This window comes from Artibeus jamaicensis, unplaced genomic scaffold (genome assembly GCF_021234435.1).
Source record: "Artibeus jamaicensis isolate MK-2021 breed Jamaican fruit bat unplaced genomic scaffold, CSHL_Jam_final contig_264, whole genome shotgun sequence".
In the NCBI taxonomy this organism is placed as follows: Eukaryota; Metazoa; Chordata; class Mammalia; order Chiroptera; family Phyllostomidae; genus Artibeus; species Artibeus jamaicensis.
Genome location: NW_026521576.1, coordinates 1,093,503 through 1,117,435, shown reverse-complemented (window position 1 = coordinate 1,117,435; position 23,933 = coordinate 1,093,503). Strand labels below are relative to the sequence as shown.

Genomic DNA, 23,933 nt, shown 5'->3' with positions numbered 1-23,933 from the left:
GGGCAACAGAGTAAGTATCAATAGAAACATGAACATATTTGAATTTTCCAAAGGGAATGTAATGAGTGATATCTGTTTGCCAAAGTATTTGAGAACCTAGTCCTTGAGGATTAACTCCTGTAGATGGGGGTGCCTTGCTAAGGGTTTGGCAATCAGGACATTCTTTAACAATTTGCATAGTTTGGAAAGACAGGCCCCCTGCTGTTTCTGCAAGCTGCACTGAGTTTAAGCAGCAAGGTAATTGCCCTGTTGCTCTCAGGACCTGTTAGCTCTTAGGTTCAGAGTTTTCAAGGAAAGTAGGAAAGGTGTGGGGGGAGGTGCTCTGAAAAAATATGTTTTAGAGAAAAATGGTTGAATGCCAGGGGCCATCTGTGATTCGATTGACTAACCAATCCCTTTCAGGAGAATAGACAGTTCTTCCCCAAGGAAACAATCGGTGTTTACAGGTAGAGTTAAAAAGTGGTACTTAGTCTTCAGTGGAGAAGGGCTACTTCTCCCCGGGAAACAATATACCTATATTTCATTTTTACAATAAAGGTCACAGCTCCGGCATAGACAAGGAGGATTCTTAATATTTCTTTAACACGTCACACCCCCATCCCACTTATAACATGCTTTAAATTGACAAATTTATGAACACACTCATAACTTTCAGAAACAGTTTTTTCTCTACTGGCAAATACATTTACTTTTTTTAAAATTGGAGTTTTGACCTGCTCCGTTTTCTTCCCTGGGCTGATTCACCCCTCCTTAGGCAACATGGTGGCCCCCGCCCCCGGGAAGTCACCATATTGATGCCCAACTTAGTTCGGAGGCCCTATCGGGATAGTGCACTGCAGCCCAGAACTCCAGGGCTCAAGCATCCTCCAGCCTCAGACTCCCGAGTGGCTGGGACTACAGGCGCACCCTCATGCCCAGCCAGTTGCAACTGTGCCAGTGTGTCCGGGACTGCACCCGGTGCCGGGGCGCAGGGAAGTGTCTCCCCCAGTGCGCACCGGGGAGAAAGGGAGGCGAGGGAAACCAATCTCCACCCTGCACTGCTGTCTGACCTGGCAGAGAGACCCAGGCCCCACTCAACTCACCACGAGTGTGCATGCCCTGCAAGCGTCTGTGCGCAGCCGCTCCACTGCGGAGCCCACAGAGCAGGCTGTGAGACTCGGGGCAGCTGGTGCAAACCACAAGAAGGGCTGGCTAGTACGCATCAGTCCCTTCTCTTCCATACTTCCAAAATGTAAAGGTACCCATTTATCTAGGACACATTCAGCAGCCCCAAGATGCTGCTGAACCTAAAACATTGCTCTTGTTCCTTAGAAAGCCTGTTCCCCATGGTTGAGGATTCGCAGAAACCTTTAAAGAAATTTTTTAACAAATCAAAGAACCTTTTTCTGAAATTCCTCACACTGCAAGCACAGCAATTACAAAACCAGTCTTGATTTTGCTTTCGTTCCACCTGCACCTTTAAATTCTTATGCTGGTGGGTGGAGGGAAAAGGCAAAACTAAAGGGACCACAGAAGCAGCTTAAAATTAGAAGGAATTTGCTGAGATGCCTGTAAACTGTCCTGTAACTAGTTGATATTTTTAAAGCGAATTAAAGGGAAAATCCTTGCTCTTTCTCCCAAGCCTAGACCTAGTTGGGGGTTGTGCCACAGGGATCAGCTTGTGGGTGTTTTTACAGTATTGTGGTGAGCACCTTTGTGGCTCTTAACTGCTCAACCTGCGCCCACGAGGTTGCTGCAAAAGCTTGGGAGAGGGAGCAAGGCTTCTGCTTACTAAAGAAAGTACAGTTGCAAAGCTGTCGCAAGAGAGGGCAACCTAAGAAGAAAGCCCCTTTCCTCTGAAATCCAACACACCCTACGACCTTCCTGAAAAGCACTCAGGGTCGTTGGCACATGAATTTCAACCAAGTTGGTGTGTTGTCCATAATGATGATGGCTTGTGGCCTTTGTGTCTCTGCGCTTGGGAGCCAGGTGATGCGGACACCAGCCCGCAGTGTCCCAGTCATTATGGATGAAATGAGACATTCACACAAACTACCGAGTCTGGTGGAGGAAAAGGGACAGCATGGCTTTTTCCTCTCAAGGGGAGCAAAAGCCACGGCCGGCCATTGCCATGACCAGTTTTTATTGGGTTTCTTGCTACATTACATGATGGTCCTCATTTACTATGCACAGGTTGCTTTAGGTGGTTACCTTTTACAGCAAACAAAGAAGCCGGTGTCCTTAATCACATCACAGAAGAGGGATATTTGCAAATGAAAAGGGCAAAAGCAGTTGGACAAGTTACACTGGTCATTGGAATGTTTAGCATGGATTTTAGGAAGTTATTTTGCAGTAGATGTTTGCCACAAATCCAGGTGAGGGAGTTTTTAGCAAAAAGCAAGACTCAAAGTGGCCTAGGCACATTGCAGGCCTGATTCCCCACAGGACAACCTGTCCGTGGGTATGGGTCCTGTGCATGTCCGAGTGGAAGCTGGTCCCATGCCACGAAGAACAGTCTCCTATACTAAGGTGAATACAAATGGATGTGCTAAGACAGGTCCATTCTGTTAATTCAAACAACTTTGTATACAGTGTTAAAGGATAATTTTTGAGTTTATTTTCAGAGGAAGCTTTTATATTTAAAAAATATTTTAGTGCAATTTAAGTTACATTTCATAGTCATTCCAGAAAGTAAATCTAGATAAGAATATATGCCAGTTATGGTGCTTTTAGTGATAAATTAGGGATAGCCCGGGGTCAGCTGTGCTGAGGTGTTCACCCTACACCCAGGTGGGAGGCTGGTTGGGTGCTGGTCCTTCAATTCTTTGGTCTGTGGAGATCTGTTACCCTCTGGGTGATTCATGTCAGGGTCCTGCCATGGCAAGATATAACTGACAAACCAGGGACTTAGCCACACTGAGCTTACATCTTGCATCTCCTGGGCAGTCAGATGGTGAACACAGAAAGAGTTGGGGTGATACAGGTAGAGACAGGTGGCTGGAAGAAAACCAACTGATTGATGTACACACATGAGCAAGGAGGTGTAGGTTTAAAGCAGGACCTCAGAGAAAGCTCAACTGAATGGCCTTGGACTGACACCTGCATAACTGAAAGGCAGCAATAGAAAGCAGGGAGGGCAGAGCAAAGCAATGACAACTGGGAACCTTAGAGGCCCAGGGCTGTGGTATTTGTGAGGAAGGAGACAGCATAGGAAGAACTTTGAGACTGCAATACTGTCACTGGCCAGTATTTAGCCAGGAAATGCCTTTTACCAATTAGGTAGAATAAATAGTAAACTGAGGCAGGGAGGAGGAAGGAGACAAGTCTCACATGCTAATTAAGCAGTCCTGAGCCTGGCCTGATAATATTGCCAGGTGTTCCTGTTGCATTCGATGGGCGAGAAATCAGACGTCCAGAAACTTAGAGCTTATGATGGTATTTATTGGCCAAAAGTTTTTACCTGCGCAGGGGCGGGCTTCCTTCCCTCTGGGGAGTCAGGTAGCTTCTCAGAGCTACAACATGGAAGCCGCACGTGGCTTACAAACTAGGGGGTTTTTATAGGGCATAGCAAGCGAGTGCGGGCTTACAGAAGCAGATGTGGCGGTTAGCTATTAGCTAGGTTGCTAAATTGAAAACGGCGAGGGTCTCTAATTGGTGGGTGTTGCTGCTGGTGGGCCCTGGTTAGTTACCTTATTTGGCTAGAATTTTTGAACCCAACTGTTCCCGGAGGTTTATTTATTACCCAGTCTCAGGAACTGCAGATGCCTAACGGCTGTCCGTATGTTTCCACTACTAATGGCCATTACAGTTCCAACATCATAAGAAACACTATGTTAGCAAGAAAGAAGGGAAGTCCTTGAAATTCTATGTAGCATTTCCACTATCTGGGAAAGGAGGCCTTGAAGCTGTGCTTTCATCCCAAGGCATGAGTGTTGGAGAGGGTCCCTAGTGCACAAAAAAAGAGCCCATAAAACAGCTTTGGTTAATTGCCTACCTCTGGTCACTATCTGTTTTACGAGGGAATCCCTGATGCTGACAGAAAGAGTCCATAAATAACTTTGGAAAGTGCCCCAATTTTAATTAACTGCCTCCTGTCACGTATTTGTTTTACAACAAGATGAACAAATGGAGTCTGGAGCAAGGTAAGGATTCAGGCTAACAGACCCCCACACATACCTAAGCTTGGGTAGTCACATTCCCCCAGGAAAGCTGGCACCACATTACCTGTTAATCAATATGTAAATTTTCCCCCTCCTATCCCACCAACTAGATAGGTCTTGAGAACAAAGGACTCTCTCTCTCTCTCTCTCTCTCTCTCTCTCTTTCTCTCTTAGGGGCTCAGGGTGCTCTTGGCTCTCAGGACAGTGGGCCTCTGGCCACATGGCCTCAGGCTGCCCAGGGGCTTGCCACCATGGTCTTCAGCCATTCTTGCTCATGTCACCCTGATTTGCCCTGACACTTTGCCTTTCACTCCTACTCTACCCAGTCCTGTTCTCTTCGATGGGAATGGATCACTAATAAACTGATTTCATACTACTAGATTTGCTGATATGTAATCCTTTACATGCGTCTACAGCAAGAAGAACCAGGTCTCTCCTGTCAACATTTGGTGAGGAGTCTGTGTTTATTTTGCATACAGTCGGAAACTGTTGAGGGTGACCTCGTGGAGTCTGTGTTTTACTAGTCAACATTGACCGATTTCATTCCTCATGTGGGCTCATTGGACTGCTAAAGGACACAGACAGTTTCAGGGAGTACGCCTTGCCTGAAACATGCCCATAGCATTGCACAGAAAATGAATGTTCTTCAGAAGAAGGAATGTAGTCCTTTGACATTAACACAAAGAAAAGCCTACTCTTCATGAGAAGTTATTTTCAACTCTTGAGGAGACATTGAAGTAGCATCCTTGGGTGGTTTGAGGAATATCTGCTCTAGGTGGGAGAATTAAGCTAAACCATAAACACTTACCTTCCAAAATCTTTTATAAAATGTGTTTGGGTTGAGATCTTGCCCTTCTCCTTTCGTCCTGTGCAATTCTAGCAATAGTAATGAGAGGGCTTGCCACTACACCTCTCCTGTGTATAAACCGTGGTTTCAGAGATTGATTTCTCTTTTGTTTTTGCCATAGGTTTGTTCTGGCTTCGGGGTGGAGGAAGCCCTATCATTGTTTGTCCATTTCCTTGGTGTAAATACTCTTGGTGCCAAATTTCAAGCTCCAACTGTTTAGCAACAGAATCACAGGATTTCTAACAGCTAAACCTGGGTCAGTTCCAGGATATGGCTGGTGGTAGTGTGCAGGGATCTGGCTGGGCTCAGGAAAGAAGACTGACCACTCTTCGAGATAGAAAAAAGGAGCTGGTAACTGGAAAAGTGTTATCCAGAAATGTGGGCCTTTCTCATTAGTACTTTTTAAACTAGCAAATAAAATAGAAAAACAATTTAATTAACAGCCAGAATGTAGAAAATAAGAAAGCATCTTTATTAATGAACCAACTAGGAAATATAATGTGTCCTTCCTAGGAGTAATCACTACTGAAAACGTGGGTCATGGGCACTTCATACCAACTTCCAAGAAAATGGTACATTGTTTTAACTTGTCATAGTTAGGCTTATTTCACATTTTGTGTTATTGGTTCAATACGTAGCTGAATCCACAGAAGAACTTCAGAGAATGAAATGTCTAATTTTGGTATAATACATATATTTAGTATTGTAGTGTAAATATGATATTTTCAGTGCACTGGGTGAAAACTATATTTTTCCTTAAGTTATATTTTGTTGATTATATTATTAGAGTTGTCCTGATTTTTCCCCCTTTACTACTCCTCCACCCAGCACCCCTCACTCCCTCGGTCAATGCCCCCATCATTATTCAGTCCATGGGTCAAGCATATAAGTTATTTTCCTATACCGTACTTCATTTCCTATACTCTATTTCCTGTACTGTACTTTATACTCCATGGCTGTTCTATAACTGCCTATTTGTACTTCTTAATCTCCTTATCTCTTTACCCATTCCCTACACCCTGCTGCCATCTGGCAACCATCAAAACACTCTCTGAATCCATGATTCTGTCTCTAATATTCTTGTCTGCTTAGTTTGTTTTTCGGATTCATTTGTTGATAGATTTGTATTTTTTTGCCATTTTATTATTCATAGTTTTGATATTCTTCTTTTTCTTAAATAACTCTCACATTTCATATAATAATGATTTAGTGATGATGAACTCCTTTAGTTTTTTTCTTCTCTGGGATGCCATATCATTGTATATGATATCTTTGCTGGATAGAGCAATCTTGGCTGTAGGTCCTTGCTTTTCAAGATGTGCTAATATTTCCTGCCAGTTCCTTCTAGCCTGCAAAGTTGCTTTTGAGAAATTAGCTGATAGACTTATGGGAACTCTCCTATAGGTAATAAAATTCTTTTTAAAAATATATTTTATTGATTATACTATTAAAGTTGTCCCATTTTTTTCTTCCCCTTTATTCCCCTCTGCCCTGTACTTCCCCTCCCATCATTATTCTCCCAACTTATTTCATGTCCATGGGTCATACATATAAGTCCTTTGGATTCTCCATTTCCTAAACAATTCTAAACCTCCCCCTGACTATTTTGTACCTACCACCTATGCTTCTTATTCCCTGAAACATTTCCCCAATTCTGCCCCCCCTTCCCACTAATAACCCTCCCTGTGATTTCCAATTCTGTAAATCTCTTCCTATTCTAGTTTTTTGCTTAATTTGTCTTTTTTTTTCACTTTGGTTGTTGATAGTTTTGAGTTTGTTGTCATTTTACTGTTCATATTTTTTAAATATATTTTATTGATTATGCCATTACAGTTGTTCTATTTCCCCCCTTCATTCCCCTCCACCCTCCACACACCCTCTCCCACCATTCCCCCCTTTAGTTTATGACCATGTGTCTCAAGTTCTTTAGATTCTGTATTTCCCCTACTATTCTTGCCCTCCCCCTATCTATGTTCTACCTATCATGTGTGCTACTTATTTTCTGTACCTTCTCCCCCCTTCTCCTTCTCCCACTCCCCTGTTGCTAACCCTCCATGTGATCTTCATTTCTATGGTTCTGCTCCTGATCTAGCTGTCCTCTTAGTTTGCGGGTGTGGTTCTTTTTTTTAAAGATTTTTTATTTATTTATCTTTTTAGAGAGGAAGGGAAGGAGAGAAGGAGAGAAATATCAATGTATGGTTGCCTCTTGTGAGTCCCCTGATGGGAACTGGCCTGCAACCCAGACATGTGCCCTGACTGGGACTTGAACCGCAATCGTCTGGTTCACAGGCCTGCCCTCAATCCACTGAGCTACACCAGCCAGGGTTCAGGTGTGGTTCTTAATAACTATGAGTTTGCTGCCCTTTCGCTGTTCATCTTTTTTATCTTCTTTTTCTTAGATAAGTGCCTTTAACATTTCATATAATAAGGGCTTGGTGATGATGAACTCCTTGAATTTGATCTCATCTGAGAAGCACTTTATTTGCACTTCCATTCTAAATGAAAACTCTGCTGGATAGAGCAATCTTGAATGAAGGTCCTTGCCTTTCATCACTCAGAATAGTTCTTTCCAGCCCCTTCTTGCCTGTAAGGTCTCTTTTGAGAAATCTGCTGACAGTCTGATGGGAACTCCTTTGTAGGTGACTGTCCCCTTAGCTCTGGCTGCTTCTGGGATTCTCTCCTTCATTTTAATCTTGGCTGATGTAGTTACGATGTGCCTTGGTGTGTTCCTTCTTGGGTCCAACTTCTTTGGGACTCTCTGAGCTTCCTGGATTTCTTGGAAGTCTATTTTCTTTGCCACATTGGGGAAGTTCTCCTTTATTATTTGTTCAAATAAGTTTCCCACTTGTGGCTGTTCCTCTTCCCCTTCTGGTACCCCTATAAATCGATGCTGGAATGTTTAAAGATGTCTTGGAGGTTCCTAAGCCTCTCCTCATTTTTTTGAATTCTTGTTTCTTCATATTTTTCTGTTTGGTCGTTTTTCTTCCTTCTGGTTCACTCCCTTGGTTTGAGTCCCAGTTTCCTTTCCATCACTATTGGTTTCCTGTGCATTACCATTCATTTCAATTAGTTTAGCTTTCATATGTTCTTCTAATTTGGGACCAAGTCAACCAGTACTGTGAGCATCCTGATCACCAGTGTTTTGAACTGTGCATCTGAAAGTTTGTCTATTTCTCGGTCACTTAGAGTTATGGGCTCTGGGGCTTTGAGTTCTTCTTGAGCCATAATGTTTTGGTCTGTTCGTGCCTGTTATGTATGAGGAGTGGAGCCTTAAGTGTTCATCAGGGTAGGGCCACCCAGGTCACTGGGTTGTGATGCTGTATGTGGAAGCGGGGTCAAAGGGGGGCAATAGCTGTCCCCTCTGCTACTTCCCACTGCTGGGGCCTGCGCAGTCCGCCCCATTGCTTGCTCTTTTGCCAGTTTATCTGCTCGCGAGTGTGTGACTGTGGTCAGCCTGCTGCCTTGTGCCCTCCATGGGTCTGCCTGCTGCTGTTCCACACCTGGCATTTGCCCACAGGTGCCTGCGTGTCTGGGTCACACACCTGGGTAGGCCCGGTGGACCTTTTCTGCCCAACCACGGTCTGCTACTGGCTTCGCCCCTCTTACTGGTCTGGCTGAAAGGTTCATTGTTGTCAGACTTCCGTATAGTTCAGTTCTGTGGTTTGGCTGCATTTTTGTTGCTAAAACTTTGTTGTTTTTAAGCTTGGTTGTGTGAGAAGGTACAGTGTTTCCACCTACACCTCCATCTTGGCAGAAGTCCCTCTACTGTTTATATTTTTTATCTTCTTTTTCTTAGATAAGTCCCTTTAATATTTCAAATAATATGGTTGGTGATGATGAATTCCCTTAACTTGACCTTATCTGGGAAGCACTTTATCTTCCCTTCCATTCTAAATGATAGCTTTGCCAGATAGAGTATTCTTGGATGTAGGTCCTTGCCTTTAATAACTTGGAATACTTCTTTCCAGCCCCTTCTTGCCTGTAAGGTTTCTTTTGAGAAATCAGCTGATAGTCTGATGGGAACTCCTTTGTAGGTAACTGTCTTTTTTTCTCTTGCTGCTTTTAATATTCTCTCCTAATCTTTAATCTTGGGTAATGTAATTCTAATGTGCCTTGGTGAGTACTTCCTTGGGTCAAATTTCTTTGGGACTTTCTGGGCTTACTAGACTTCCTGGAAGTCTATATGCTTCACTAGATTGGAGAAGATTTCCTTCATTGTGTTTTCAAATAAGTTTTCAATTTCTTGCTCTTTCTCTTCTCCTTCTGGAACCCCTATGATTCAGATGTAGGAACATTTAGTTATCCCAGAGTTTCTAAGCCTCTCCTCATATTTTTGAATTCTTGTTTCTTCATTCTGTTCTAGTTCAATGCTTATTTCTTCCTTCTGGTCCAAACCTTTGATTTGAGTCCTGGTTTCCTTCACATCACTGCTGGTTCCCTGTACATTTTTCTTTATTTCACTTTTCATAGCCTTCACTTCTTCCTCTATTTTGAGACCATACTCAGCCATTTCTATGAGCACCCTGATCACCAGTGTTTTTAACTGTGCGTCAGATAGGTTGGCTCTCTCTTCATTGCTAGTTGTATTTTTTCTGGAGCTTTGATCTTTTGTTTTATTTTGGCCATTTTTTTTTTTGGTCTAGGTACCCCTGTTACATAGTAAGGGGCAGAGCCTTAGGTATTCGCTAGTGGGACAATCCATGTTGGTGTGTTGTGGCACTATATGTGAGAGAGGGGTTCAAGGGGGAACAATGCCACTTGCTCAGCTCTCTGCTGGCTTTCAGTCACTTCCTCCACTACCCACAAACAAATTTGGCCCTTTTGATGCTGCTTCCTGGCACATAGTTTTGTGAATGTTCTAGGGCCCTGTGGGTTTCTTCAACAAAGTCTCCTTTGAGGCTGGGAGTGTCTCCTGCCCCCTCAACTTCCACAGATCTTTTTCAGTCAGTGGTTTTGAGGCTTTATTTTTCCACACTGGAACCCTGGGTTGCCTGGTCTGTCTCACTCCTCCATTGTTCCTCCTGGTGTATCTGTACCTATGTGGGATCACTGGCTCCATCAGCTGCCACCTTGCCATGAGTCTTCTCTGCCTGGCTGCCTATCTTCACCCTGCCTATTGGTCTGGATGAATTTTTCTTCTTTAACACTTTGGTTGTTGGACTTCCATGCAGCTTGATTTTCTGTCAGTTCTGGTTGTTTTTTGTTTTTAAATTTGTTGTTGTTCTTCTTTTGGTTGAGCAAGGGGGCACAGTGTGTTTACTTATGCCTCCATCTTGGCCAAAAGTCCTCAAGATCTCTCTAGCTTTAACCTTGGCATTTTAATAATGATGTATCTTGGAGTGGGCCTCTTTGTATCCATCTTGTTTGGGACTCTCTGTGCTTCCTGGATTTGCAGTCTTTTTCATTCACAATAGGGAAGTTCTCTTTCATTATTTTTTTCATAGATTTCCAACTTCTGACTCTTTCTCTTCTCCTTCTGGTACCCTTATGATGCAGATGTTGGAAGTTGTCCTAGAGGCTACTTATACTATCCTCATATTTTTTGGATTCTTTTTCTTCTTATTGCTGTGTTTGATTGTTTTTTGCTTCTTTATGTTCCATATCATTGATATGATTCTTGACTTCATCCACTCTACTGTTGATTCCCTCTAAATTGTTCTTTATTTAGCTTGGTGTAGCCTTCATTTCTGACTAGATATTTTTAATGTGGTCGAGGTCATCATTAAGTTCCTTGATCTTAAGTATAATCACTGTTTTGAGCTCTGCATTTGATAGATTGCTTAACTCCATTTAGGTTAGCACTTTTTCTGGAGTCTCAATGTGTTCTTTCATTGGAGCCATGTTTCCTTGTCTCCTCATTTTGACAGGCATCCTACATTTGTTTCTATGTATTAGGTAGGGCTGCTTTGCTCCATGTCTTGGTAGTGTTGCTTAATGTATTAAGTGTCCTGTAGGGTACAGTGGCACAGCCTTTTCTTTCACCCACTGTGGGTACAAAAGGTGCACCCTCCATGTGGGATGAGTACACCTTCTTCTTGTAGTAGAGCCTTGATTGCTGTTGGCAGATCAATGAGTGGTATTTACCCAGGCCAGTGAACTGCAAGGATTGGCTGTGACCACTCGTCAACCTCGGCCCTCCATGGAGGATTAACAGTGAAAGGGCAGGGTAGTGGCTTCAGTGTGGTCTGTAGCTGTCCATTGGGTGTACTTGCCCAGGGGTTTCCTGGGTGGTGCAGGCCAAGGTCAGCCTCCACCTGTGTTTTCTCTGGGGCTACCCTGCCTGAGCTATAAAGCCATGTGAGATGGCTGCTACATGTGCAGGGCTTGGAGATTCCCAGGTGAAGCCAAGCTGTGAATCTAGGCTGGCTGCTCCTAGTGTTGTACCTGGGCCTCACTGAGACCAGCTGTTGTTGCTTGTTTAATAGTATTTAGAAAGTTGTGAAGCATCAGGCAACACACACCATTCATATAAAAAAGCAGCTTGGACAGGCACATAAGTTAGCTGCAGCAGAGTTTCTGGGGATCTCCAAGATAGGTCAAACAGTGTTAGTTAGGTTGATGGAGTCTCAGATATGGCACAAGCTTCCTGGTTCTGTGGAGAGAAGGTTTAGAAAAGAGGCAATGACCTATGCTCACCATGATGCCAGAAACTTCAGTTCCTCCCGTTAAGCCACTGGTGGCTTTAAGCTGCTACCCTAGTGCTGGAGCTCAGCTGGATTAAGTCTGAATAGGTGAGTTTGTATGTGGGTTCTTTAAGAGTAACTCCTTGTGGCTCCAGCAGTTTCTTCTACCAATTCAATCCCTGCTGGGTTTTGCAGCCAGAAGTTGTGGGAACTTACCATTCTGGGCTGGGGTGCTTGGAGTGGGTCTGGGACTCCTCACTCCTGACATATCCCTCCTGAATTTTTATCCAACACAGTGGGTGAGGGAGCAGCCCATTCCACATCTGTGCCCCTCCTACCAGTGTGGATGGATGTTGTTTCTTTAACTCCATAGTTGTCCAACTTTCACTAAACTTGATTTATGATGCTTCTGAGTGATGGTCAGTCTATATTTTAGTTGTAATTTTGATGTGATTGTGCAAAGAGGTCAGTCATGTCTGCCGATGCTACCATCTTGACCTTAGGTCAAAAATCTTTTTTTAATTCTTTGATTTTCCTGTTAACTGGATGCATGTAAAACTTAAAACAAAAATAAAAATGAAAATAAAGGGAAGAGTATTGAAGCAAAAGGAAAGGAAATAATTAATTTTATTGTTTTCAGAACAGCATACGACTTTTGAAAGTAGAAGACAGATGTGTGGCACCTAACAGTGTGACCTAGGAAAATAAAATTTTGGGACAAATAAAAGCTATGGGGCAAGCTGATGTCATAGTGAATGGGTCAGAGTGTAGGCTTCCAAGGTGTAGCCCAAAGCAGCAGCAGCAGCACCTTGGAACTTACTAGAAACGCACATTCTCAGACCCACACCATACTTGCTGGAAGAGGAACTGTGTGGTGGGCCCAGAAATGTTTGTTTTAACAGGAGTTTCTGTGAGTCTGAGGATGACTGCAGTCTCCAGAACTTTCTTCCTCTGAGCCACATATTTATTCTCCACTCCTCTAGATTGGCCTGAGGTCCAGGCCTTATGTTTTTGAAAGTGGGGGAGGCTTTTTCTTCTAGCTATTCTTGTTTAAATATAATATTTCATTATGAATTAAATCTTAGATACAAAAGACAACATTTAATGTATGTGCAAAATCAATATAAGAAGAATAAAATCAGTACTCAATTTAGGAACTGGAACATTACTAGTACTTATAACTTCCTTATGCATCTCAAACCAACAGTTTTCTGATATTGAGGGAACTGGGCAGCAAGGCACTGAGCAGTGACATTATTTTAATATCACTCTCTTTTATTTTCTTTTATTACTTCGGAGTCCATAGCATTAGTTAGACTTAAACTATTTCAAGGATCAAATGTACCTTTAATTTAACTCATACCTTTTAATTTGTGTTCTTATTTATAGTATTCTCATCCTAATTGATGTTCTATATGAGTCAGCTCCTTAAATTTTTTTCATTTTTGTAAACTTCAAAAGTTTACAAAACTTTGCTTTATTGGTTAGTGTCAGGCTTGCAGTATATTTGTTTTAATTATCTACAGCTTCCAATTTTGTTATAATTCACAAAACCCTCATTAAAATTCTTTCTTTCTTTCTTCTTCTTTCTAAAAATGTCTGGTGTTTGGGCAAAGACTGATTAAATTAGCTATACCAGCATTAAAAGTTAATGCCTTTTTTGTTTCATTTTTACATAACAGGAGTTGCCATGGTTACTGAGAAGGGTCCAGGTAGTACCAACTTGCAGATGTGCTAATATATTTTCTCTGACTCAGTCTCTCAGTCATTTTAACATTATAGCAACCAGTTTCAGGGGAAGTATTTTTTTCCTATCCTAGATTAATTTTGGAACTTATTGTCTTTTATTTCACACCCTTGATTCAACCAACACAGAGGAACAGGGACACACAAAGGGGACTGACATAGAAAAGAACTTACCAAATGACAATTTTTTCCTATTTATCATTTTTCATCAGTAATCATCTCATTGCAATATTGAGATAAGACCACATTCTCCAAGTTCTTATAAATTACTTTGGTTTGCAAGCAAGAGACACCAACTAGAGAAACCAGTGTTTCATGAAACCCAGGTGTCAGGCTTCAGTTTGAGCCAAGGACTTGACTGCTCCAGAACTTTTTCTACTCTTTACTGTTTCCTGTGATTCTTTTTGTTCTTGTGGTTGTGGTAAAAATGTACATTGTCACAGGTAGGCCAGGTACCCAGGTACTTCATGATGATGGACAAAGAATTGAACAGAACACACAGAGTTTACAGCGAAAAGAGAGAGAGCAAATTTATTAAGCAATAGTACACTCCACAGAACATGGGAGCAGGTAAACCCTGAGAGATTGACCTCAGGGGTTAGAGGGATTCTATTCTTATGGAGCAGATATTTCCTGGCTAGTTTTGACTGGGTTTTATTGCACATGTACAAGTAGTTATATTACTTTAAAGCTACTGAGCATGTGATCTCCCATGATTTTCCTTGACTGGCCACCAGGGAAGAGGGTCTACAGTGTTCACTTATTATAATGCTATTATAATGAAGCAGGGGTCAAGTAGCATCTTCCGTGCAGTCATGAGTCACCATGATTCAGTGCTTTTCCAGAAAGGAGGAACAATCGGTCTTAGAACAGGGTCTCTGTCCTATGTTGCTGTCCTTTTTCTTTGCCCTGGGGCACCTCCATAATTTCCTCCTTCCTGACTGTCTTTGGCATCAACATGACATAAAACTTACCTTAACCATTTTAAGGTATATTGGATGGTTTTAAATACATTAACATTGTTGTGTAACCATCACTACCCTTCATCTCCAGAACTTCTTCATCTTCCTGAAGGAAAATTTTGTGCCCATTAAACAATAACTCTCTGCCCTGGCTGGTGTAGCTCAGTGGATTGAGCGCAGACCTGCGGACCGAACAACTGTGGTTCGATTCCCAGTGAGGGCACATGCCTAGGTTGCAGGCCAGTTCCCAGCAGGGGAAGCATGAGATGCAACCATACATTGGTATTTGTCTCCCTCTCTCCTTCCATTCCCCTCTAAAGACAAATAAATAAAATCTTAAAAAAAAAAGATTTTCTAAAAAAAACAAAAAACAATAACTCCCTATTTCCTCTTTCCCCAGCCACTCTTCTACTTTCAGTATCTATAAACCTGGATATTCTAAGTATCTTATTTAAGTGGAATCATACAATATTTGAACTTTTCTGACTGGCTCATTTAACTTAGCATAATGTCCTCAAGGGTCATCCATGTTGTAGAATTTCTTTCCTATTTCACACTGAATAATATTTCATTGGATGAATTATGCCACATTTCATTTACCCACTTATTCTACTGATGGACACTTAGGATAATTCTACCTTTTGGCTATTGAGTATAATGCTGCTGTGAACATGGGCCCACAAATATCTATTTGACTCCAGGCTTTCAATTCTTTCAGGTAGATAGCAAGAAGTAGAATTGCTGAATCATAGGGTGATTCTACATTTAACTTTTTGAGAAATCACCATACTGTTTTCTATAGCACCTGTACCATCTTACATTCCCACCAGAAGTGCACAAGAGTTCTGTTTTTCCACATTACTGCTGATACTTTGTTATTCTAGCCATCCTGGTGGGTGTGTAAAGTGGTATCTCATTGTGGTTTTTATTTGCATTCCCATAATGATTAGTGATATTGAGCATCTTTTTATGGCTTATTGACCATTTGTATGTCTTCTTTGGAGATGTCTATTCAAGTCCTTTGCCAATTTTTCAAGTTCTTAGGGTTTTTGTTGTTGTTGTTGCTGCTGAATTCTGGGAATTCTCTCTATATTCTGGATATTAATCCCTTATCAGACATATCATTTACAAATATGTTCTTCCATTCACTGGGTTGCCTTTTCACTCCGTAAATTTTGTGTTTTGATAAATAAATATTTTAATTTTCCTGAAGTTTCATTTGCCTGTTTTTTTCTTTTGTTGTCTGTGCTTTGGAGTCATATCCAAGAAACATAGTCAGATCCAATGTCATAAAGTTTTTTACTCTATGTTTTCTTCTAAGAGTTTTATAGTTTTAACTTGCACTTGAATCTGATCAATTTTGAGTTAACATTTGTATATGGTATAATGTAAATTTCGAATGCGGACTCTGACCATTGGGGTCCATGTGTTGTGGATGCAATAAACAAATTCACACGGATTACAGAAAGTCCTGTGGAGAAAAGGGATGGCATGGCTATTCTCTAAGAGAGGGCCCTGACCCTTGCATGGACAGGCTTTTATTATTTTTCTGGGCACATTACATCAAGGATGGCCCTCATTTACTATGCACAGGTTCACTTAGGTGGTTACCTTTTACAGATAACAAAGGAAAGGATATTGCAAATGCAAGGGGAAAAGTGGTCGAACTGGTTACACTCCATCCTTGGGAAGTTTAGCACAGACTTTAGGAAGTTACTTTAAAGATATGCAGTAAACATTTTCTGCCTCAATTCAGGGTGAGGGAGTTTTAGCAAAAGCAAGACTCAAAGCAGCCTAGGTACAATGCAGGCCTGGTTCCCCATGGGATAACCAATCTGTGGGGCCTGGTTCCTGTGTGCTGCCTTGCTCTCGCCAGTTTACCAAATCAGTGGCTGGGCTACATTCACTATTGCCATGTGGATCTGTTCTTTATAAGGTTCGAACTTCATTTTTTTTTTTCAGGTGAATATGACGTTTTTCCAAAAACATTTGTTGAAAAGACTGCTCTTTTCCTGTGATTCTTGTCTCTTTGAGGACAAGCTTCCTGTGCATCTTGAGTTCACATACATAAAAGAGGGCTTCCTAGGATACATATTATGGGTCTAGTCAATTGGACAGAGACTACCATTTATTACCTTAATGGACCACTTATTGACTTAATAGACAGAGAGTTGAAATAACTTGACTACCAGGGACTCTGCTAAAATGATCAGTCCAATAAATATTTATGAAGCACTTCCCAAGTATCTAATACTATTGTAGAGAGAGATACGTAAGTGATTAAAGTGATGTTCCTGCCCTCAGGGAGCTTCCATTCTAATAGTCATGAGACTGGAGAAGAAAGGGTAGTTTCCAAAAGTGGGGGTTGGAAAGTCAACACCATAATGTTCACTACAGTATGTATACAACTATCTATACTAAAAAATATGCCACTCATGTATATGTCAAGAAACTTTAGTAGAAACTGTCATATTCTAATTATAAATTTTGTTTACAAAGAGTATTTGACAGATAAGTTCATCCAGATTATATTTTGTCAAAAGTTACATAAATACTATTTATTTTTTCCTTTTTAAAAAAAGTATATTTTATTACTTATGCTATTGCAGTTGTCCCATTTCACCCCCTTTACTCCCCTCCTCTCTGCATACCCCCTTCCATACACATTCCCCCCTTTAGTTCATGTCCATGGGTCAGACATATAAGTTCTTCGGCTTCTACCTTTCCTATACTATTCTTACCCTCCCTTCCTATTTTCTACCTACCATCTATGCTTCTTATTCTCTGAAGCTTTTCCCTCTATTTCCCCCTCCCATCTTCTGTTGCTAACCCTCCATGTGATCTCCATTTCTGTGTTTCTGTTCCTGTTCTAGTTGTCTGCTTAGTTTGCTTTTGTTTTATTTGTGGTTGTTAATGATTGTGAGATTGCTATCATTTTACTGTTCATATTTTTTATCTTATTTTTCTTAGATAAATCCCTTTAACATTTCATAAAATAAGGGCTTGATAATGATGAACTCCTTGAACTTGACCTTATCTGAGAAGCACTTTATCTGCCCTTCCATTCTAAATGATAGCTCTGCTAGATAGAGCATTCTTGGATATAGGTCCTTGCCTTTCATGACTTGGAGTACCTCTTTCCAGCCCCTTCTTGCCTGTAAGGTTTCTTTTGAGAAATCAGCTGACAGCCTGATGGGAACTCCTTTGTAGGTAACTGTCTCCTTATCTCTTGCTGTTTCTAGAATTCTCTCCTTCATTTTAGTCTTGGCTAATGTAATGATGATGTGCCTTGGTGTGTTCCTCCTCAGGTCCAATGGTCCAACTTCTTTGGGACTCTCTGAGCTTCCTGGACTTCCTGGAAGTCTATTTCCTTTGCCAGATTGGGGAAGTTCTCTTTTATTATTTATTCAAATAAGTTTTCCACTCGTGGCTGTTCCTCTTCCCCTTCTGGTACCCCTACAATTTGGATATTGGAACGTTTAAAGATGTCTTGGAGGTTCCTAAGCCTCTCCTCATTCTTTTGAATTCTTGTTTCTTTGTTCTTTTCTGTTTGGTTGTTTCTTTCTTCCTTCTGGTCCACTTCATTGATTTGAGTCCCAGTGTCCTTCCCATCACTATTGGTTCCCTGTACATTTTCCTTTATTTCACTTAGCATAGCCTTCGTTTTTTTATCTAATTTGTGGCCAAATTCAACCAATTCTGTGAGCATCCTGATTACCAGTGTTTTGAACTGTGCATCTGATAAGTTGGCTATCTCTTCATCACTTATTAGTATTTTTTCTGGAGCTTTGATCTGTTCTTTGGGTGGGCCATTTTTTTTTTGTCTTGGTGTGCCTGTTATGTATTGAGGGGTGGAGCCTTAGGTGTTCACCAGGGTGGGGCAACCCATGTTGCTGGCTAGTGTTGCTGTATGTCGGGGAGGGGTCTGACAAGGAACAAAGGCACTTGCTCAGCTCTCTGCCATATTTCAGTCACTTCACCCCACTTCCTACAAGCAAATTGGGCCCTTCTGGTGCTGATTCTTAGGTGGGTTGGTTTGTGTATGTTCTAGGACCCTGTGGGTCTCTCCAACAAACTCTCCTGTGAGCCTGGGAGTTTCTCCTCCTGCCATCTCAACCCCTACAGATGTTTTCAATAGGTGTTCTGAGGCTTTATTTCCTCTCACTGGGACCCTGTGTTGCATGGTCTGTCCTGCTTCCCAGTTGTTCCTCCAAGTTTATCTGCATGCAGATGTGGGACTGCCCACTCCACTAGCCACCTTTCTGAGTCCACCCGCTGCAGCCTTGCACTCCCCGTTCCACAGTCTGCCACCTCAGTAGGACTGCCAGCCACTCCCCTGCCGTGAGTCCTCTCTGCCCTGGCTGCCCAACTCCACCCATCCTACTGGTCTGGATGAATGTTTTGTCTTTAACTCCTTGGTTGTTGGAATTCCATACAGTTCGATTTTCTGTCAGTTTTGGTTGTTTTTTGTTTTAAAATTGTTATTGTCCTTCTTTCGGTTGTGCAAAGAGGCACAGTGTGTGTACCTACGCCACCGCCTTCACCAGAAGTCTAAGTACTATTTCTTAATGAAAATAACTTTGTGAGGCACAATAAGGTTTAATAAAGGTACATGCAAAATGATTGGGTACCACAGAACAATTAATTTTGAGAGAAATCAATTTTTGCTGCATCAAAGTCATAAAGACAAGAGCATTTCAGTAGGACTCTGGGTGATTCACAGCTGTGAAGGGCAAGGAGGAGCAGGAGATCATTTATATCTGAGAGAAACACTTGAGCAGAGAGAAAGGTGGAGACTTGGGATGGGTGGTGTGTTTAGACTGCTGATGTCTTTGCCCAATGCAGTGTGCACACATTTGTCTGAGACATCCATGAGGGATCTCCTGGATGCCTCAATAGGTAATCCTAGGGAACACTGCTCTCCCTCTAGAAGTGGGGCTCTTGTGAGTGGTGTGTGTTTTGGAGGGATTGTGACATGTCAGATGGTGTAGTATCATACATTCAGTATGAAGTCTTCGATGGTGGGCTTTGCATTAAGATCTGAGTAAGAATTTTGGTTCCATCACCAAATATGAACTTAGATAAGTTATTTAATTTTCCGAGTCTTAGTTTTCTCATCTGTGAAATGAACATTGGAATAAGTCTCCCAAATTTTCAAGGAGGCATTTCATTTTTCTTTTGAAAATACCAGTCATTTATTTTACTCCTAAATAAGGAATTGAGCAGGAGCTGGTCATCTCTGCTCCATGTGATGTGGGCCTGTGACTGGGTGCATTCACATGGGTGGCCCTGTGAAGCTGGCTGTTAGGGGGTAGCTTAGCCATCAGTTTTCCGGGGCTTTGGTTCCTCTCCATGTGGACTTCTATGATGCTGCTTGGGTTTCTGTATATCATTGTGGCTGGATTCCAAGAGCAAGAGAACTGTGCAAGAGGAAGTTTGTCGCTCTCCCTGGTTTCCCGCTACTCTAGGCCATCCTTCTGTTGCTCTCCTACTCCTCCCAACTCTAAGCACAGGAACAATACAGTTGTTTCAGAGTTGCTAGTCACTTGGCTTTTTTTTTTATCCTCACCCAATGACATGGGGACATTTTGATTTTAGAGAGAGGGGCTGAGAGGGAGAAGGAGGGGGAGAGAAACATGGATTGGTTGCTTCTGGTATACACCCAAACCAGGATGAACCAACAACCTAAGCATGTGCCCCATCCAGAAACTGAGCTCGAGACCTTTCATTATACAGGTCAGTGCTCCAACCAAATGAGCCACATAGGCCAGGAAAATACTACACACCTTTTTTTCATTAGTATATCTTTGTTAGTTCTGCTTTGTTCCTTTTTCATATATTGCTTGGTCATATTTACTTATGATTGTGTTACTACGTGAATGGTTTATGGACTTCTTCTAGATTAAGAGTTAGAGGACAAACTGTCTGGTGTGATTCAGTTGGCTGGAGCATCATCCCATAAACCAAAAGGCTGAGTGTTTAATTCCCAGTCAGGGTACATGACTATGTTGTGGGTTTGGTCCCTGGTCAGGGTATATATGAGAGGCAACCAATTGATGTTTCTCTCTTGTGTCAAAGTTTTTCTCTCTCCCTCTCTTTTCCCCTCCCTCCCCCTCTCTCTGAAATTAATAATTATGTCCTCAGGTGAGGATTAACCAAAAAAGGGTTAGAGGACGTGCTGATCTACTTAAGAAATAACTATGACTTGCAGAGTTTTCATTCACAGAACAGGTTTGCATTGAAAGGGTAGGAGTATGGAACCTGTCAGGCAGAAATGTAGATTGTGGAGAAGGGCAAATTTTATGTGGAGGGTTGACTGGTGTCTTACAATGGGCCCATGAGTCATGGGAGTAAGGGACAATAGTGGGGAGGTGCCTAATGGATGATTCCTAGAGGTCAGTTTGGCATAAGTGAGTCTGGTAGTAACTGGCTGTGTCCAGAAGGTAAAGACTGCTTCTGCCATCATAGTAGGATTGAGGCCCTTGTACAAATGCAACACTTTTTGGCATGGTCAGGACATGGGAAACAATTCTACATGAAAATCTGGGGTACTCAGCTACGTGCCAGTGCCTAGGCCAGACAAAAATTGCCATGAGTGCATAAACCTCAACAAAAAGACCTTGTTGATTCACAGGAGGACTGTTGGAGTTCTTGACCTAGTTCTGCCTTTGTTCCTTGTGCTGTTTTTTGAACATAGCTCTCCCCTCGTCATGCTGTGACACAGCTGGTAGGTGATAATATCAGCTGGTTGGTTGAGGCATCAGCCTGTAAACTGAAAGGTCACAGTTTTGATCCCTGGTCAGGGCACATGCCTGGGTTGCTGGCTCAGTCCCTGGTCAGGGTGCATAATTGATGATTCTCTCTCATATCAATGATTCTCTTCCTCTTTCCTGCTCCCTGTTTCTTTCTCCCTCCTCCTCTCTCTAAAACAATAAGCCTGTCCTTGGGGAGAACTTAAAAGAATCATAACTACTTCCTTAGCCTGCCTGTCCCTTCTCTCCCTGGGCCTCTGGCTGCTGTCTCTGTGTGTAGGCCTTGGACATCAGCTCTTGGTTCTTCATGGCTTGGCCATCTTTGTGCAAGATGTTGGGTGAGATGCAAGCTATCAGGTGCAAAAGTTCATCCTCACTAACTATCATGTGTGTTAGATCAGCAAGGGCTTGGGATCTGGTAGTTCAAAGGAAAGGTATTGACATTTTACCTGCAATTAGAGGAACCCTATTAAATTGTTATCAATGATATATGTCAACTTTCAAGTTAAAGACTTGCTATGCTATCTTGGAGGGCTAGCACAATCTTATCTTTCCCTTTTTTCCACTTAAAAATTTTAGATATAGACCTGGCTGGTGTGGCTCAGTGGATTGAGCATGGGCCTGTGAAGCAAAGGGTTGCTGGTTCGATTCCCAGTTAGGGCACATGCCTGGGTTGCAGGCCAGGTCCCCAGTAGGGGATAGGTGAGAGGCAACCACACATTGATGTTTCTCTCCCACTCTTTCTCCTTCCCTTCCCCTATCTCTAAAAAATAAATAAATAAAATATTTTTTAAAATTTAGATATAATTCACATATCATAAAATTCACCTTTTTTAAATGTACAATTCAGTGGTTTTTAGTATATTCACAGGTTGTGTGAATACACCAATGTAATTCCAAAATGTTTTCATCACCCCTGAAAAGAAACCCCAGACCCATTAGCAGTCATTCTGAATCATCTTCTCCCAGCCTGTATCTACTTTTTATTTATGTGGATTTTTCTATCTTGAACATTTCACATAAATGAAATAAAAACTATGTGGCCTTTTGTGTCTGACTTCTTTTACTCAACATATTTTCAAGGTTCATCCATGTTGCAACATGTGTCAGTACTTCATTCTTTTCTATGGCTGAATACTATTCCATTATGTAGCTATGACACATTATTTATCCATTCACCAGTTTATCGATATTTGGTTTGTTCCCATTTTTTTGCTTATTAATTCTACTATGAACATTTGTGTGTTTCTCTTATAATATATTTTCAATTACCTTGGATATATGAGTATAAGTAGGAGTAGAATTGCTGGATCATATAATGACTTTATGTTTAACTTTTGAGGAACTTTCAAACATTTTTTTAAAGCAGCTGGACTATTTTACATTCCCACCAGCAATGTGTGTTTCATGTTCTCTACTCCTAGTCAACACTTATTATCTTTTTAACAACAATAGTCAATTTAATAAAAAGATTGATTAAAGCAACTGCAGTGGGGACTTCAACCTGAACACCTGGCTCAGTACTGATGGAAGTAATCTGCTTAACAATCTCAAAAACACTGCAAATCAATGAGCCACTTGTGGATTCTTATCTGAAACTGATCTCAAGTCTTAGAACCCTCCCCATAGGAAGTTTTTCTTGTAGTGATTCTCAGAGTCTTGGTAGGCACCTAAAGTGGTCCTTTCACTTTGAGATTCTTTTCCTTTGTGCCCCTTATCAAACAGCACACAGTTTCTCTGAAGATTTTACATTGCAGCTGGTTAGAGCTATGGTTATAAGAAACATCCAAACCTGCAGAGAATTTTTATGAATTTATTTGAGCCAGGCTGATGACAATTGTTAAGAAGCAATATCTCAACAAATTGAGAAAATGCTCTGGAGAATGACAGTTTTGCAGTTTATTTTATTCATTTCAATCAAAGGAGGAGCATCACATGAAACTCATTGGTGGTAGGTGAGGGAGGGGGGAGAAAGCAAAGTGGGAATATTTCTGAGATTAATAAAGAGAGTGAGTAACTTCCTTTGCATTTATGTGTACAGAATAGATAACAGTTAACATTTACAGCACAGATGGTATTTGGGGAACAAGATAACGATGAGGGTTTCCATGGTCTCTGCTCTGGTGGGAGAGTGTGCCCTAAGGAGTCTGGAAAAAGGGAATTACTTTGACATTTCAAAAGTGTGTTATAGTAGATGTAAAAATACAATACACAAGCTCAATTAAGGTAAAGAGAGACCTTTGTCAGGGAAGACTCTAGTTTAGACTCACTTTTAATTAGGAAGTTTTAATTTCAGACCACCCTGTGTAGTTACTTTAGGCTTGAGTTTGTGAGACCACCATGCAGACCTCCCCTGAACTTGTCAGGTTTGGTATGTGGCAGCTTTTTCATTCATAGAGTAATTCTAATTCAGTGAATTTCTACCTCTGGTTCCATGGGTGTCTTTCCAGTACATTTAAAAGCCATGGCTACAGTGCAAAGGGCTCGAATTCCTGACCCACTTGTTTCTCTGGGAGCGTGAACAATAGTGAGGCATGAGAAGGAGCAAATTGAGTGGAACTCCCCTGTAGCTGCCATTCAGGCTTCCTCAAAGAGAAGGGTGTGGACTGCATAGTGCTTACATAGCTGAGCTCACAACTGTACCCAGGTTCCACATGTTTCTCTGCTGCCCTGGGAGAGAGCTTGTTATTACCTTTTTGATTGTAGCTTTCCTAGTGGGTAGGAAGTAGCATTTCATTTTTGTTTTGATTTTGTTTTTCCAAATGATCACATCATCTTTGGAGAAATGCTTATTTAATTCTATTCCCTATTTTTTAAACTAGGGTTTGATATTTTGTTGTTATGAATATATACCAGATCCTTGT

General features: G+C 41.6%; 1 pseudogene; it reads right to left on the bottom strand.

Moving 5' to 3' along the window:
* Positions 1-22,489: 22,489 nt before the first annotated feature.
* LOC119040926 (40S ribosomal protein S20-like) lies at positions 22,490-23,535 on the bottom strand (annotated as a pseudogene).
* Between the last annotated feature and the right edge of the window lie 398 nt (positions 23,536-23,933).